General features: G+C 37.4%; 1 protein-coding gene across 17 annotated transcripts in view; it reads left to right on the forward strand.

The window, feature by feature from the left end:
- The window catches only part of C3G (C3G guanyl-nucleotide exchange factor), a 310,671-nt gene that overhangs the window by 259,911 nt on the left and 35,133 nt on the right, over window positions 1–15,627 (forward strand). For 2 of the 17 annotated variants that reach the window (XM_067110515.1, XM_067110518.1), the window contains exon 1: window positions 9,344–9,618. The exons of 14 other annotated variants lie outside the window; for them this stretch is intronic. The gene's annotated coding sequence lies outside the window, so the exon portion shown is untranslated. Of the gene's footprint in view, window positions 1–9,343; window positions 9,619–15,627 lie in introns of those variants that run through there. One more of the 17 variants, XM_067110520.1, reaches the window with a different exon arrangement.

The following is a 15,627-nucleotide window of genomic DNA, read 5'->3' on the forward strand; positions in this document are numbered from 1 at the left end:
GTAGGTGAAGCCTCCTGGATTTGAAGGTGTTTCTTTTGGAATTTGGTTAAGACTTGAAGGTTTTGGTTTGAATTTGAAGTAATGGTCTCAGATTTTGAGGAAGAATTGAAGGTTTGGGTTTGAATTTGAAAGGGCTCAGAATTTGGTTAATACTTGAAGGCTTGAGTTTGAATTTAAAGTAATGGTCTCAGATTTTGGTTAAGGCTTGAAGTTTTGAGTTTGAATTTGAAGTAGTGGTATCAGATATGGGTTAAGACTTTGAGGTTTGGGTTTGCATTTGAAGTAATAGTATCAGATTTTGGTCAAGACTTGAATCGTTGTTTTTTTTTATTTTTACCTAAAATCTTGTAATAGCCTTGAAGACCGAGACGTGTAATTAACGACTGGAAATTAATTATACGACTGAATCAGGAATGCTTCCTTCAAGACTTGAAGAACGCTTAGTATTTTGAATTCCAAACATGTGATAAGAACGGCCCAGGTTTGGAATATAGATTTAAAACTTAAACAGAATTGCTGTCGGCCGTACGTATTTATAATACAGGATGGCCCTTTATCACCTTGGGACTTCTTTCCTTTTCTTGCCGGTGAAGGATTCTGAAGGACTCGAGATGCCTGTAAGAAGATTTGGGACATCTTTCGTCCTTGCATTGTTACAGGACCTGGAGACAGGAAGGAGAGATCAATTAAGTCTTTATAACAGTAGATAAAAACAGTCAAATTCTCACATTGCGTCCGTGGCAGAGAGAGAGAGAGAGAGAGAGAGAGAGAGAGAGAGAGAGAGAGAGAGAGAGAGAGAGAGAGAGAGAGAAAGAAATGGTTGATGTCGGAAACGTGAGCGATGTTTGAGCCGTGGAATGTTGAGGCCACGAAAGGCTATACCGCAGAGGGAGATGCGGGGGTGAGCTGTGTTTGTGTGTGCGTGCGTGTGTGTGTGTGTGTTTGTGTGTGAGTAGAGGGGGAGGTGGAAGTTGTTTGGAAGAGAGAGAGAGAGAGAGAGAGAGAGAGAGAGAGAGAGAGAGAGAGAGAAGGAAAGGTGGGTGGTGGGCAGGGAGGAATGAAAGAGCCGAGATTGGGGTGGGATGGATGCAAGGTGAGAGTGAGAAAATGTGGGGGGGGGGAGTTGGGGGAGAGTCCGGACAGGTGTACAGAGCCGAAAGAACTGTTTGTAGCGTAATATGTTCGAACGTTAAGGTGAAACCCCCACCTGGTTCCCAGAAATAGCGAGAAGCCACATGTCTCTTTTGTAAACAATTCGAAGCTTACCTGAGTGTTCGTGTATGAGTTTTTGTTTTTATTATTTTTCCCTCTCTTCCTTCCTTTTCCTTATTTTCCGGCCTGGGCTAGAAAAGGCAGTACATTAATTGAATTAACTGTAAATAGTAAAGGCCTGAAGTACTGAAATACTCCATAAATTGATACTGTTCTGTAAGAGGAAAGAGAAATGCAGACACAAGACTCCAAAGAGCAAAGGTAAAGGGGGACATTAAAGTTGTAATGTTGTCAAGGAAAAATAAATGTTAGATGGATAATTTTACATGTGTTGAATATCTATTCCATAGCCAAGGTTAGTTCAATTATCTCTGGAGGTTTTCCCACTATTTAGGATGTTACGAGACGAAGGAATATTATTAGTGAAGGAAAAAAGCAGTGTTTAATACGAAGTCACTGAGAGGCTACTGGGGTCCTTGCTGTAAAATGAGGAAATTTTTTTGAGACATATGTTATATGTATGTATATTTTAATTATGTATGTATGTATGTATATATATATATATATATATATATATATATATATATATATATATATATATATATATATATATATATATATATATAATGTATAACTGAATCACGAAAATATGGAACGTGATGAATATATAAATAAAGACAAAATCCACGAAGGAAAGAGAAACACTGGAGTGCTGTGAGGCCTTTCGACTGTCGTCCTTTACTTAGCAAAGGACGACAGTCGAAAGGCCTCGCAGCATTCCAGTGTTTCTCTTTCCTTCGTGGATTTTGTCTTTATATATATATGTGTGTGTGTGTGTATATATATATATATATATATATATATATATATATATATATATATATATATATATATATATATATATATATATATATGTATGTATGTATGTATGTATGTATGTATGTGTGTGTGTGCACTGTATCATCATCTGTACAGTAAACTACCACAAAAGTATTCGAGTCTCCACGGAGATATTTGCATACAGGTGTGTAAGTCAAGGAAACAATGAATGAGATGTTTCCAGGGGAAATTATGAGAGAGAGAGAGAGAGAGAGAGAGAGAGAGAGAGAGAGAGAGAGAGAGAGAGATATTCATGATATAAAGTTTTAGGACTGGTGGTTAGAGTTTTGCTTGGACCGGTTTTGCTTTCGGAGTGGATTCCTGCACGCTCGTTCGCGCGCACGTGCCTCTTCTTGGGCTGTGCGCGCACACACACACGCACACACACACACACACACACACTTTTCAGTTGGAGGGAGTGTTTGCTCTGAGCCGTGTTTAGTCTCTTTTAACACCAGCTTCCATCGGTTTTGTATTGATAGAGTAGCGGTGGATGGAGAGGATTTAGTCTGTGGTATGGACACTCTCTCTCTCTCTCTCTCTCTCTCTCTCTCTCAGAATATCGGTTTGCAAGATGTCTTGTAAAGATCATTTGAATTGCAGAAAGCTGTAATGATGATTGAGATTTATGAAATTGGTGAAGTGTATTCTCTCTCTCTCTCTCTCTCTCTCTCTCTATATATATATATATATATATATATATATATATATATATATATATATATATATATATATATATATATATATATATATATATATAATGCGTGTATGTATAGTCAGTACCTATGAGAAATAATAAAATTTTACAAAAGTATGATTCTTTTGCAAATTGCAAATGATGTATCTCTTGAACATATTCCTGTAAGCTGTATTCTCCCATTAGCAATTACAGTGATTAGTATTTAGATATTGTTAAATAACCTTAATGCATAAATGAGACAGAGAAAGAGAATGCAGTATTGTTATTCTTTAGTAGCAACATCTACTAATTACCGCGTACTGCCGAAGTAAGTCTTGCTAATTATTATGAGTGTTCTGTACTTAGGCTGTTGAGTACATCATGAATAATTAATCCTCTTCACTCCCAACCATTTGTCGTTGCAGAATGTTGAAGAAGCCAGATACTCAAATGTTGAAGATTGGCGAAATGTCCGCTGTTGCTGCATCCTGTATTTTTTGTTATGCAGATTTTGCTGTTCCTCTCGAGACCTATAAATTCCTTTGACGTACCATGACGTTGGGGCATTTTTAAATCCGGTGTGTCTTGCGTTTCTTGGATTGAAGGCGACGTGAACAAGACCAGTGCGAAGCAAGAGAAAATGACAGGATACGATAATGTTCTTAGGACGGTTAAAGGGAAATTTTCCCGAAGCGAGACAATCACTTTATCCTCATACGTCCAAGCGGATACTGTTTGTTTGTTTGTTTTTTTTTTTCAGCAGAAAGTCGATGAGGAGCTTCAGAAGGTAGTGTAATTGACTTAAGTTAAATGTACCTTAGTTTTTCCAGACCACTGAGCTGATTAACAGCTCTCCTAGGGCTGGCCCGAAGGATTAGACTTATTTTACGTGGCTAAGGACCAATTGGTTACTTAGCAACGGGACATACAGCTTATTGTGGAATCCGAACCACATTATAGCGAGAAATGAATTTCTGTCACAGAAATAAATTCCTCTAACTCTTCATCAGCCGGCCTGAGACTCGAGCTCGGGCCTGGCGAGTGCCAGTCCACAGCTCTACCGACTTTCCCAACGAAGAGATTGTAATTGACTTAGGAACTACAGTACAACGATATGGTTTTTGGACGTTGACAGGGCTTAAAAAAAAAAGTGTTGTCATGGTTGTTGTTTACGGACACGAATTGTTTATAGATTCGTGTCTTTCATTTGTCCGAGAATGAAAAAAAAAAAAAATTATTACTAGTTGTAGGACTTGGTGAGCAGTTAAGAGGGCATTTTGGCTATTACAATTACACACACACATATATACTGTTTATATTTCTATATATATATATATATATATATATATATATATATATATATATATATATATATATATATATATATATATATATATATATATATATATATATATATATATATATATATATATATGTGTGTGTGTGTGTGTGTGTGTGTGTGTATATATATATAAATAATTTTCTCCTGTTTACCAGACGACTCAAATTTTTGTTGAGTTTATAACTTACACTGTATGAAAGATAGGAATTAAAGAAAATATTCGCATTAAAATCAATACCATTAAGCATGACTCGTAAATACACAAATATTACAATCCCTGCGTAAAAAATCCTTAAGTTATTTAACTTCGTTGGCATATTGATGAACCTGATAAAGTGCTAATTAATGTAAATAAATGTAATTATTATCCATAAAACAAATATGTGTATGTATATATACATCTGTATATATGTATATATACTGTATATAGCAGCAGGAGAAAACCGGAGGCCATTGTGGTTAATGAAATTACACACAGAAAAATATGTATATTTACATAAATGCACATTACAATACAAGCACCTGCATACGTCAATAAATACATAGAGATCAATATATATGTATGTATACATATAAAAATGTGCATATTTTCATAAACGCAGGATAAGATACACAGCGCATACGGACATGAACAAATGAAGACGCAGAAATCAACTGAAGAATAATTTTCCTATTATAAATGAGGTGCATTTATGTGCATTACACTTCCGGAGGATGCAAGCGAGCGTGACTGCGTTTCACGAGACACCTGCCAGGTAATTGTAGAATGCGATTGAATAAGGAAGTGGGCGCCACGCGAGCTGGAATGAGAAGGAAAGATTCGTTTGTTTTTATTTCGATTACTTGAAGAGAGAGAGAGAAAGAGAATGAGTAAAATTTGCTTTTTTATATAAATTGATATAGTGTCTTCTTGTGATAATAAGAGAGAGAGAGAGAGAGAGAAAGTAAAATTTGCTTTTTTATATAAACTGATATAGTGCCTTCTTGTGATGATAATAGAGAGAGAGAGAGAGAATTATATACGACTTTACTCTGCTTGAGAGAGAGAGTACTTTGCCTCAGAGGGAAGGAGAGACTATACTACTCTCCCTGAGAGAGAGAGAGAGAGAGAGAGAGAGAGAGAGAGAGAGAGAGAGAGAGAGAGAGAGAGAGAGAGAGAGAGAGAGAGAGAAGAGGTATATTTTTCTTTGAGTGAGGGATTGATTGCTAAGTGAGCTGATGATACGTTCATGATCAGTATGAATCATGAGAGAGAGTATACAGTATACTATTTTACTTGAGAGAGAGAGAGAGAGAGAGAGAGAGAGAGAGAGAGAGAGAGAGAGAGAGAGAGAGAGAGAGAGAGAGATACACACCACTCTGCTTATGATTATAAATACAATCTTCTCAGACCAGAAACGTATTATAAACCTGCATCCATTGTCGGCCCATGACAGAAGACATACCAACCAACTAGCGAGACCAGACGAGTCTTTTTGATAGGAAACCGCGGTGGCAGTAAAAGGACAAAAACACCGCTGTTTATTTGTTTTACACCCGTGTCCAGCTGTTCCGGACACCCGCAAAGAACCAGCCGACTGCTTTTGGTGTGGTTTGCGCAGCTTCCATAAAACTGCGCTGGCACGATCGTTTTTGTCGTCTCTCGTCTTTTCCCGTCTTTATGACTCTCTACCTTCGCCTTCGGTGCGTTTTGATGACTGGACACTTCTGATGGAGCAGTAACTCAAGTTTTTCTGCCTGGGCGTATTTAAATGCATTACTTTAGTACTTGTTAAGCTTTATATGTTCACCCCTTTGTTACTTCACCATAAATTATTAATAAAAATTATTTTGATTCTTATGTGGACTTCATAGACGAAGAACGATCATGTGTTTTTATACGAGGTCTGGAACGTCACGGTAGAGCGATAATTAAATAAAGAAATTACCTCGTAACCCAAATTTTATCAGTGCATGGAAGGTTTGAGAACATGTGGGTGTGGGGGTGCAGGTGTGTGTGTGTGTGTGTGTGTGTACTAACTACTAAGGCGACTTGGTAGATTTTTATTAAATAAAAGTTTGAGATTAGAAGCCCGATGGGGCTGTGCGTTTATTGACTTTATATACATCTATGTATACGAATGTGTGTGTATATATATTTGTATATATACAGATATATATGTATATATAAGCCTATAAAAACACTATTTACGAGCGTTTTTATCTTCATGATATACTATTGGATTACAGTAAAGACATTCATATATATATATATATATATATATATATATATATATATATATATATATATATATATATATATATATATATATATATATATATATATATATATATATATATATATATAATATATATATATATTATATATATATATATATATATATATATATATATATATATATATATATATATATATATATGTGTGTGTGTGTGTGTGTGTGTGTGTGTGTGTGTGTGGTATATCGAAGGAGTGAACCGATTTGCGGGTGAATATAGGTAAAATTCCCGCTCTCTCACTCTCTCTGATATCCAGATTGTTTGTTAAACAGGAGGTCATAGGTCTTTTGTAAAACAGAAGCAGCAGAAGATTTTCAAGCCGTATTGAGCTGAAGGAGGACCTTTGGGAGGTTGAAAAGTCACGGACTCCTGATTTCGACATCGGAAAAAATTATACTACTGCGCGTGCGCAAAAATTGATATTACTGCTCATGCGCAACAGATTTTCAAATTGAAGGCACAGGTGCTGATTGACCTTTAATTGTTTAGCAGACAATTCACCTTATTCATTCCTCCTATGAAGTTTTATTCTACAAACCAGTTATGCCAGTCATATATTGTTTGCACAGATTATTATAACTGCCGTCTCCTGTCTCAGCTGAGAGAGAGAGAGAGAGAGAGAGAGAGAGAGAGAGAGAGAGAGAGGTGGGCTTACACACACACACTGTTCCATATTTCAGTACGGCTTTTATGGTATGGCTACGCTCTCGAGTCTGCCTTGCACCCCAGCAGGATACCTACTCGTTATCCTGGAAGGATAAAGCTTGCAGCAGCCAAGGACATTCAGAGGTCGGTTTGAACGGGATAGGAGGATCCTATGGAGAGAGAGAGAGAGAGAGAGAGAGAGAGAGAGAGAGAGAGAGAGAGAGAGAGAGAGAGAGCAGGGGCGTCGGGTAGGGATGCTGGATTGGGCAGTGGAAATTCAGGCATTGAAAATTGGATGGGGATTGTGGGGGGGTGGGGGTTAGGAAAGGGAGTGTGAGGAGGAAAAGAAGTGAAGTTGGTTTTCATGACGTAGCTGAATGTAGGAATGGTTGGGGAAGGGGAGGAGCGGTTGTTTGGGGGGGAGGGGGGCGCCAAATTGGGCGTCCGATTTTGTTGGTGTCAAATGTTAGGGTTTGTTCAGGCGTAAATGCTAATTAGTCTGTGTATTCGTTTGTTCACACAGAGAGGAACGACTATTCTATCTATCATGTATCTGTGTGTGTGTGTATGTATATATATATATATATATATATATATATATATATTGTGTGTGTGTATAATGTGTATGTGTTTAGAAAGGTATTGATAGTTGTTGAACTTTGCAGATTTTTTTCATTTTACCTTTTTTTATGTATTTATATTTTATGCGGATTCGTGTATGTGTGAGAGAGAGAGAGAGAGAGAGCGAGATTCAGTGCCTGTTCATGCCACTAGTATTATCTTCGTTTACTGTCACGCTTTCGCTGCAGGGGGAAAGTAATTGCTTATAAAGAAGATAAGCAGTCTGAGAAGTAATTGAAATGACGTAGGTTGAGAGAGAGAGAGAGAGAGAGAGAGAGAATAAACATTTTGTTAATTTGCCAAGGCTATTTTTAGTGGCACTCGAATGGAGTTGCCAAGGCGCCTTTATTAATAATACGTGTGCACGCTTGTGACGTCACTACGTTCGGAGAAATACTGTTTCCTCCAAACCACTATTTTTTCCATCTAAATTTTTAAATGTTTTTCGTCGTAATAGTAAGCATAAGCTGGTAATTATGATTGATTATGTTTATCATTTATTATCTTTTTTTTTTTGCTTTCCAATACCATTATTATTATTATTATTATTATTATTATTATTATTATTATTATTATTATTATTATTATTATTATTAATTTATGCTTTCTCATTTCTGTCAGTAAGCATAATGTTATGCTTTCCCAACATCCTGCATGAAATCCTAACCATTTGCAACACATCCTCTTCTTAACCTTTAATATATGACGTCGCATAGCGTTTGCAATCTTATATCCATATTTTTATCTTTATTACTATTTTAGGCCGTGACGAATCGACTCGACAAGTATCGACGTCGCTACTGTTGCTGGGACGTTCGTCCTTTTATGTGATAGCAGTTCGTGTCCTTGGCCGTGCTTTCGTTCATGCACTCTTATACAATACACTGTCACTGGTATTTATATACAGTATATATCTTCGTGCGTAGCCGAGATTCAGTTTTGGAAGTGTGGCTTAACGGTTTCTGTTTTTCGCTCGTGTTCTCAGAATTCGTAAATGACTTTCGTGATAGTGCGTTTTATGTAAGCCTGTGTATGTGTTCGCAGTAAAAATGATTGAGTATGTATATATATATATATATATATATATATATATATATATATATATATATATATATATATATATATATATATATATATATATATATATATATATATACACTATATATATATATATATAAAATATTTTTTATTAAAACAGAATTCCATCAAATAAAGGTAGCCCAGCAAAAACACCAGAAGGATAGATGGTCAGTCTTTTATATATATATATATATATATATATATATATATATATATATATATATATATATATATATATATATATATATATATATATATATATATATGTACACATATAATATGTATGTGTTCATGGTTATTAAGAACTCAGCATCATTTAAAACCCTACTCAGATGTCGACCTTTAGTTGTGTAGTACGTGCATCTTATTCACACACACACACACAGAGAGAGAGAGAGAGAGAGAGAGAGAGAGAGAGAGAGAGAGAGAGAGAGAGAGAGATAGATCGAGACGGTGGTGGATTGTGGTTTTGACCGAACTCTATGTAGGCCAGGGGATATATAATGGTGGGGGGAGGGTTTGGAGAGAAGAAGAAGAAGAAGAAGAAGCATCATCAGCTCTTTCCCGGTTGGGTGGGTGGGAGCCAGTCCAGGGAGCCGGCTGGGGCTGGGTGTGACGGATAGTGGGTTGGGGTCGGGGTGGCGAGGGTTACCGATGACCGATGACTACAGCAACGCCCGAGAACTTCTCTTCTCTTCTCGCTAAGCGCTTCTCTGGCCTGTTCAGTCCGCGGCTTAGACTCGTGAAGCGTTGTACACGCGCGCATACGAGCCCCCACGTTGATAGCACAGCGCCGTCTTTTGCTTCTTTTGCGCGTCGTTCGTGTTGTTGTTTTGTGCAGTGTTTGTTTTTGTTTGTGAAAGTTTTTATATTGATGCAGTTGGTATGGCGTTCATCGATGTTTTTTCAATGTTTATGAAAGTTCCATTTGTTTTTTGTGTTATGTTGGATTTGCTTGTGGAATTTAAATGGTGGAATGACGTACTGTTTAAACACATTACATGCAAGGAACCATAGATCTTTTGCGAATCCATTACCGTCTTATTTAATGCTTGTGTTATATTTGATTTGCTCGAGGAATTAAATGGTGGAATTGCGTGCTTTTTAAACACCCATTTTATACAAGGAACCTTAAGTGCTGTTTGTTATTTTCTGAGTAAACCCATGGCTGTATAAATAGTTTACTTATGAAGTGGCAAATTGTCTGCACCTGTATTTAATTTGAATCAAATTAAGCGTATCCTGCATGTGATTAGCATTTTTGTATATTGGTTTTGAATATGCAAGAGAATTTGTGATTATTGTAACAATCCTGTGCCGTGTGTAATTACTGCAGCCTTCGACTGCTGGTACTTTCGTTAGTGCCAGTTGAATGTAATTAACATTCAAAGAAATTGCTGCACCAATAAATCGAATTCATGTACTGTATGTCAACAAACATTCAGATTGTGTTTAGAACATAAAGTTAATGTAGCCAGAGTTACGCAAATATTAATTCATTTTCTTGCTTACAATATTATTAAAGGGAATTGTACAAAAAGTGTCAGTAAGAACCTTAGTTGGCCTGATTACAAATCAGGTAACTCTGTCCTGATTTCCAGTCGTGCGCATGACTTGACGTGATGTAACAAAGGCGTGGGCACGTCGTTTATCGTAGGATGTTTAACAGTGGGCATTTGCCCCAGAGTTGCTCGGAAATGTATTTTGTCGTGTGGGAAATTCTGAGGAAATGACACCTGTATTTGGAAAGTAGGAAGGGATTAAGTTTCGTTCAAGTAGGCTGACTTGTGAAGGACTCCTCAGGACGATTGAGTTGCGCCATTAATGCTTCTCCCCAACTTTCCACACACACACACACACACACACACATATATATATATATATATATATATATATATATATATATATATATATATATATATATATATATATATATATATATATATCTATACTACAATAAATACCCATTATATATAATTATATAATATATATATTTAACCAAATCCCATCATCATCACGTTAGTGTATGTTTTAAATTGTATTTTTTTTTATTTCATATCTATCAATTCATTTCGGATATGTATCGAGTATTTTTTTTTCCTTCGCAGAGCTTTGAAATTTCTTTCCTACTTCTGCAGGCATGCCTTTAATACATTTTCTCGCTTGAGACATATCTCTCTCTCTCTCTCTCTCTCTCTCTCTCTCTCTCTCTCTCTCTCTCTCTCTCTCTCTCTCTCTCTCTCTCTCTCTCTCTCTAAAGAAAACCGCGTACCCACTTTTGACCCTCAGCTAAGTTTTGCAACAAGAACTGGAACAAATTGGACTTGCCTGTTTGACAGATTCGCTATGGGCTTTCATCTCTTGAGTTGTTGGTGAATTACTATCTCCTCCTCTTCCTTCTCCAGTTGCCTTATTGCGTTCTTTAAGCATTACTTATGTAGTGTCTTTAGGTATGAAGTTGATACGTAAGCTTGTAAATGTCACTGGAGGTCATTGGAGAGGAAGGTCTCAGGAATCAGTGTCATTTAAATGCAGGTGAATAGTCTCCTCTCTCTCTCTCTCTCTCTCTCTCTCTCTCTCTCTCTCTCTCTCTCTCTCTCTCTCTCTCTCTCTCTCTCTCTCTCTCTCTCTGAGTAACTCCCGGGCTACCCTGTCCCCCTTTCTTATTACAATGCAGCAGCATCTTGAAATGAGATTACCAGTTTTCACCTTTCTGTCTGTTAGAAACGCAGTAAGGAAACTTTGACCAGATACTGTCTAATTTAAACACATTTTGTCCTCAGCAAAAAGATGAGCTGTAATGGATTTCTTAATCCTGATTTCTTAATCCTCTATCTGTGAGCTCATTGTTCATGAATATGCATAAAAATACAGAAGGCTGTATATATAAAATATGCAAATGTATGTTTACAGTGTATATATTATAAGATGTCCACATTGCACAGAGGAGTCAGTGTTTAATTACTACCCTAATACTATTCTCTTTACATTTTAACATATTTTTTATCTGTTAATTTATTGATTTATTTATTTTTTCTGTATTTCCCTTTACGTCCTCTTACATCTTCCTAATGAACACTATATTCTTTGGAAACTTGAATTTCAAGTCAGTGGCTCCTGTGGGCGGCTTGTTCCATATGAATTGGGTTCGTCTTCTGAATAATAATAATAATAATAATAATAATAATAATAATAATCTTTAAAAGTATTTTCGCCTGAAATGGATCCTCTTCAATTGAAACAATCTTCATCAGTGACCAAGAGGGACATCGTTGCAGACTTCTTGCAGGACAATAATGCTGTTTAGTCTGAATTGTTGAATGCAGCAGTACAGCTGCAAAGGTCGTTCCTCTTTTTTAAAAGGCTCCCGTCAGCCATTTTCCATTTGGTTTTGATGGCATAACGGGGCACTTTACAAACCTAGAGCGATGCCACCTGGAGTTGTGTGACATTGTGAGCAAGCCCCCTTTATTCTCTCTCTCTCTCTCTCTCTCTCTCTCTCTCTCTCTCTCTCTCTCTCTCTCTCTCTCTCTCTCTCTCTCTTAAGAGTGCATGTTGACTGAACGTGACTCAGGGTTCCGATTATTCTGCGCTGCAAGTTTGCAAGATGTCACGAATAATTTTCTTTAATTTAGCGAGAGAGAGAGAGAGAGAGAGAGAGAGAGAGAGAGAGAGAGAGAGAGAGAGAGAGAGAGAGAGAGAGAGTGAGTATTGATCCTGTACCTCTGAATGGTTTAGTTAGAATTATAATAAAAATACACAAACTGGTAACTTTATCAGTATACATACACGCCATTTAAAACTTGCGTGCATGCAAAGATGTATACATGTATACATTCTTGTCGCGTTCACATTTGGTAGCAAACGCACCTAACAAATGAAGCACACCAGAAGGCCAAAGACGTGACGTAATATAGCCAATGACACACCGAAGGAGAGAGAGAGAGAGAATGACACGGGGGTCAGCTGGAAGGTGAATCTGGAATACATAATGACAGCGTTTAGTCTTTCTGCTTATTTGGGTGTCGAGATGACAGGTCTCTGCGGTTTTGGTCGGGTTTGAGGGTCGATGGCATGATTTACTGGTCGAGCATATTATGCCTTGCCTCCAGGTTCATCTCCCTCCCCCTCCTCCTCCTCCTCCTCCTCCTCCTTTATGGTCTTCTCCCCAGTCCTCCTCTGTAATATTGCAGGTGCATTTTCCTTGTGCTTTATTGTCGAAGAAGGTCTCTCTCTCTCTCTCTCTCTCTCTCTCTCTCTCTCTCTCTCTCTCTCTCTCTCTCTCTCTCTCTCTCTCTCTCTCTCGTTGTGTTTTGTTGATTATAATCGTATACACAGTCTCTCCTTCCAACTAATAAATTTTTTTTTTTTTTTTTTTTTGGGGTGGTCTTTTAATCATATACCTGCAAGTATCGTGATAACTGGAGGAAAAAATACACCTTGTCCAAGCAATTTAAATGGTAAACTAGATGGAAAGTTTATTTTGAATAAAAAAAAAAACTACGACAGATGGGCTGGTTTGATGCACGGCTGATTTTTTTTTTAAATCAACTCATGAATCTTTAATAAATACAGAATCAGAATTCACTTCCTGTTTTATTCACTCGAAATGTTATCTGATCTTCGGCATTTTTTTCCAGAGGGATTAAGATTGAATCTGCTTCAAGGAAGGTAACTTTTTTTCTGAGAAGCTGTTTTTTAAGATCTGTGTATGGTTATTGTGGGGAGTTTTGTCAGTTCGCACGTAGTTTAGTAGATGGTGCTGAAGTAATGCTATTCGTTACCGTATTATAAATGCCGTTTTCCTGTGAAATTTTACTTTGCTACCGTTTTTGTTTTCTATAAAAGAAAAAGAAAACTATTGTGCCGGCTTTGTCTGTCCGTCCGCACTTTTTTCTGTCTGCACTTTTTCTCTCGGCCCTCAGATCTTAAACACTACTGAGGCTAAAGGGCTACAAATTGGTGTGTTGATCATCCACCTTCCAGTCATCAAACATATACCATATTGCAGCCCTCTCTAGCCTCAGTAGTTTTATTTTATTTAAGGCAAAATTTAGCCATAATCGTGCTTCTGGCAACGGTGTAGGATAGGCCACCACCGGGCCATGGTTAAAGATTCATGGGCCGCGGCTCATACAGCGCTGTACCGAGACCACCGAAAGATAGATGTATTTTCGGTGGCCTTGATTATACGCTGTACGGAAAACTCGATTGCGCCGAAGAAACGTCGGCACATTTTTTGCTTGTTCGAGTTAGATTCTTCTGCAAATGTCTTTTTCACGTGGAAATCACATGATATCGTTGCTTTTCTTATGTCTAGTGATATTTAAAAAAAAAAAAAAAAAAAAAAAAAAAAAAAACAGAACGAAGTGTTACAGTATTTTTGCCTTCTTTTTATAGTGACTTTGAGATGCTGTTAACATGTGAAGGTTACTGTATGCCTCTGGATAATTCCAAGCTCTTTTTTCTTCTTACATTGCGATGGCAGGTGTTCTTTGAAACCGACGGGAGAACTGTAGACGAATATTTTATATCTCCCGAGGAGAATAATATTCAAGCAAAACAGCTCTTCCTTTGCTTATGTGAAACTGGCCAAGCCTTGAGTCACTCATCCTACGAGTATGTTGTATTAGTCTACGTTTGTGTTCTACGTTTCCTAATATAGCCATACGAATGTATCACATTTCTCTCTCTCTCTCTCTCTCTCTCTCTCTCTCTCTCTCTCTCTCTCTCTCTCTCTCTCTCGTATGCTTCAGTCAACTTACCAAAAAACTACTGAATCTGAAGTTTTTGAATGTTCATTGAAACAGATTATAATACTTCACTTGAACAGTGTAACATAAAGGAAGGGAATGCACATTACTCCATGTAGATTTCCGAGTGTTTTTGCATTCGTAGTCTTAACAGAAATGCTTTTTGGAGTATTGTGAAATTTGAAGGATATCTTACAGTTGGCTGTAGATAGCTGCATTTAATTACAGAATTACATGAACAATATATGTTGATATAAGTTGCAGTAATACAGATTCTCTGAGCTGTTTAGTATTCCATTTCATCCTCTGAAAACGGCATCACATCTACACTTGTTGTGGCGCTATTTAACAGCGTAAAATAAATCGGCCAACCAATTAGTCTTAATAGAACAATAATTCCATTGTCAGGTTCTCAAAACTCCCCTCCTCCCTCAAGGTTCCACGTGACGTAACTCGCACAACAGCGTAGTTGACACCCACTTACCAAGTCCATTCTGCCATCAACCGGAGATCAACACGGGTCCTGGATTGGATTTGTCGCTGATTTTACTTTTGTTTATCTTAATTCTTTTTTACCCTCGATGACTTTTACTTGTCGCCTGAATGAGAAGAGAGGAGAAGAAAAGGGAGTGGAGGAGGAGAGGGAAGGGGTCTGATAAGGGATGGGGAGGGGAGGGGGAGGTTCCAAATAAGTCTGTTGGTCTGATATTTTGCCCAACTGGGGATTGCGGTTGTTGGGGAGACCCCATTATCATAAAAGCCAGCGTGTGTTTGTTTACGTTCAGTCCAAAAGATTTTGGAGACGAGGGAGGGGGCGTAATGTGGAAGGGGAGGGGGAGGGGGGTTATGCATATAATTTACATGAGAGAAGCGCCACAGGTGGTAGCTTATTATTGCAATATAACAATGATGTTGTTATCGTTTTTCTGCCCTTATGCAGATTTTATGTACCTATGGAAATTGTAAAATAGCTAATGACTCAAGTTTTACGTTTTGGTGCAAATCATAAACAAACAAGAAAGCCAATTCAACTTTTCCAGTAAAATTGACCAGAGGAAATGTCAAACAAGCAAACTATTAACCTACTTCGAGAGTAAGAAAACTCAAAGAGCGTATTATTATACAGAGAGAGAGAGAGA

This window comes from Macrobrachium rosenbergii, chromosome 10, assembly GCF_040412425.1.
Source record: "Macrobrachium rosenbergii isolate ZJJX-2024 chromosome 10, ASM4041242v1, whole genome shotgun sequence".
In the NCBI taxonomy this organism is placed as follows: Eukaryota; Metazoa; Arthropoda; class Malacostraca; order Decapoda; family Palaemonidae; genus Macrobrachium; species Macrobrachium rosenbergii.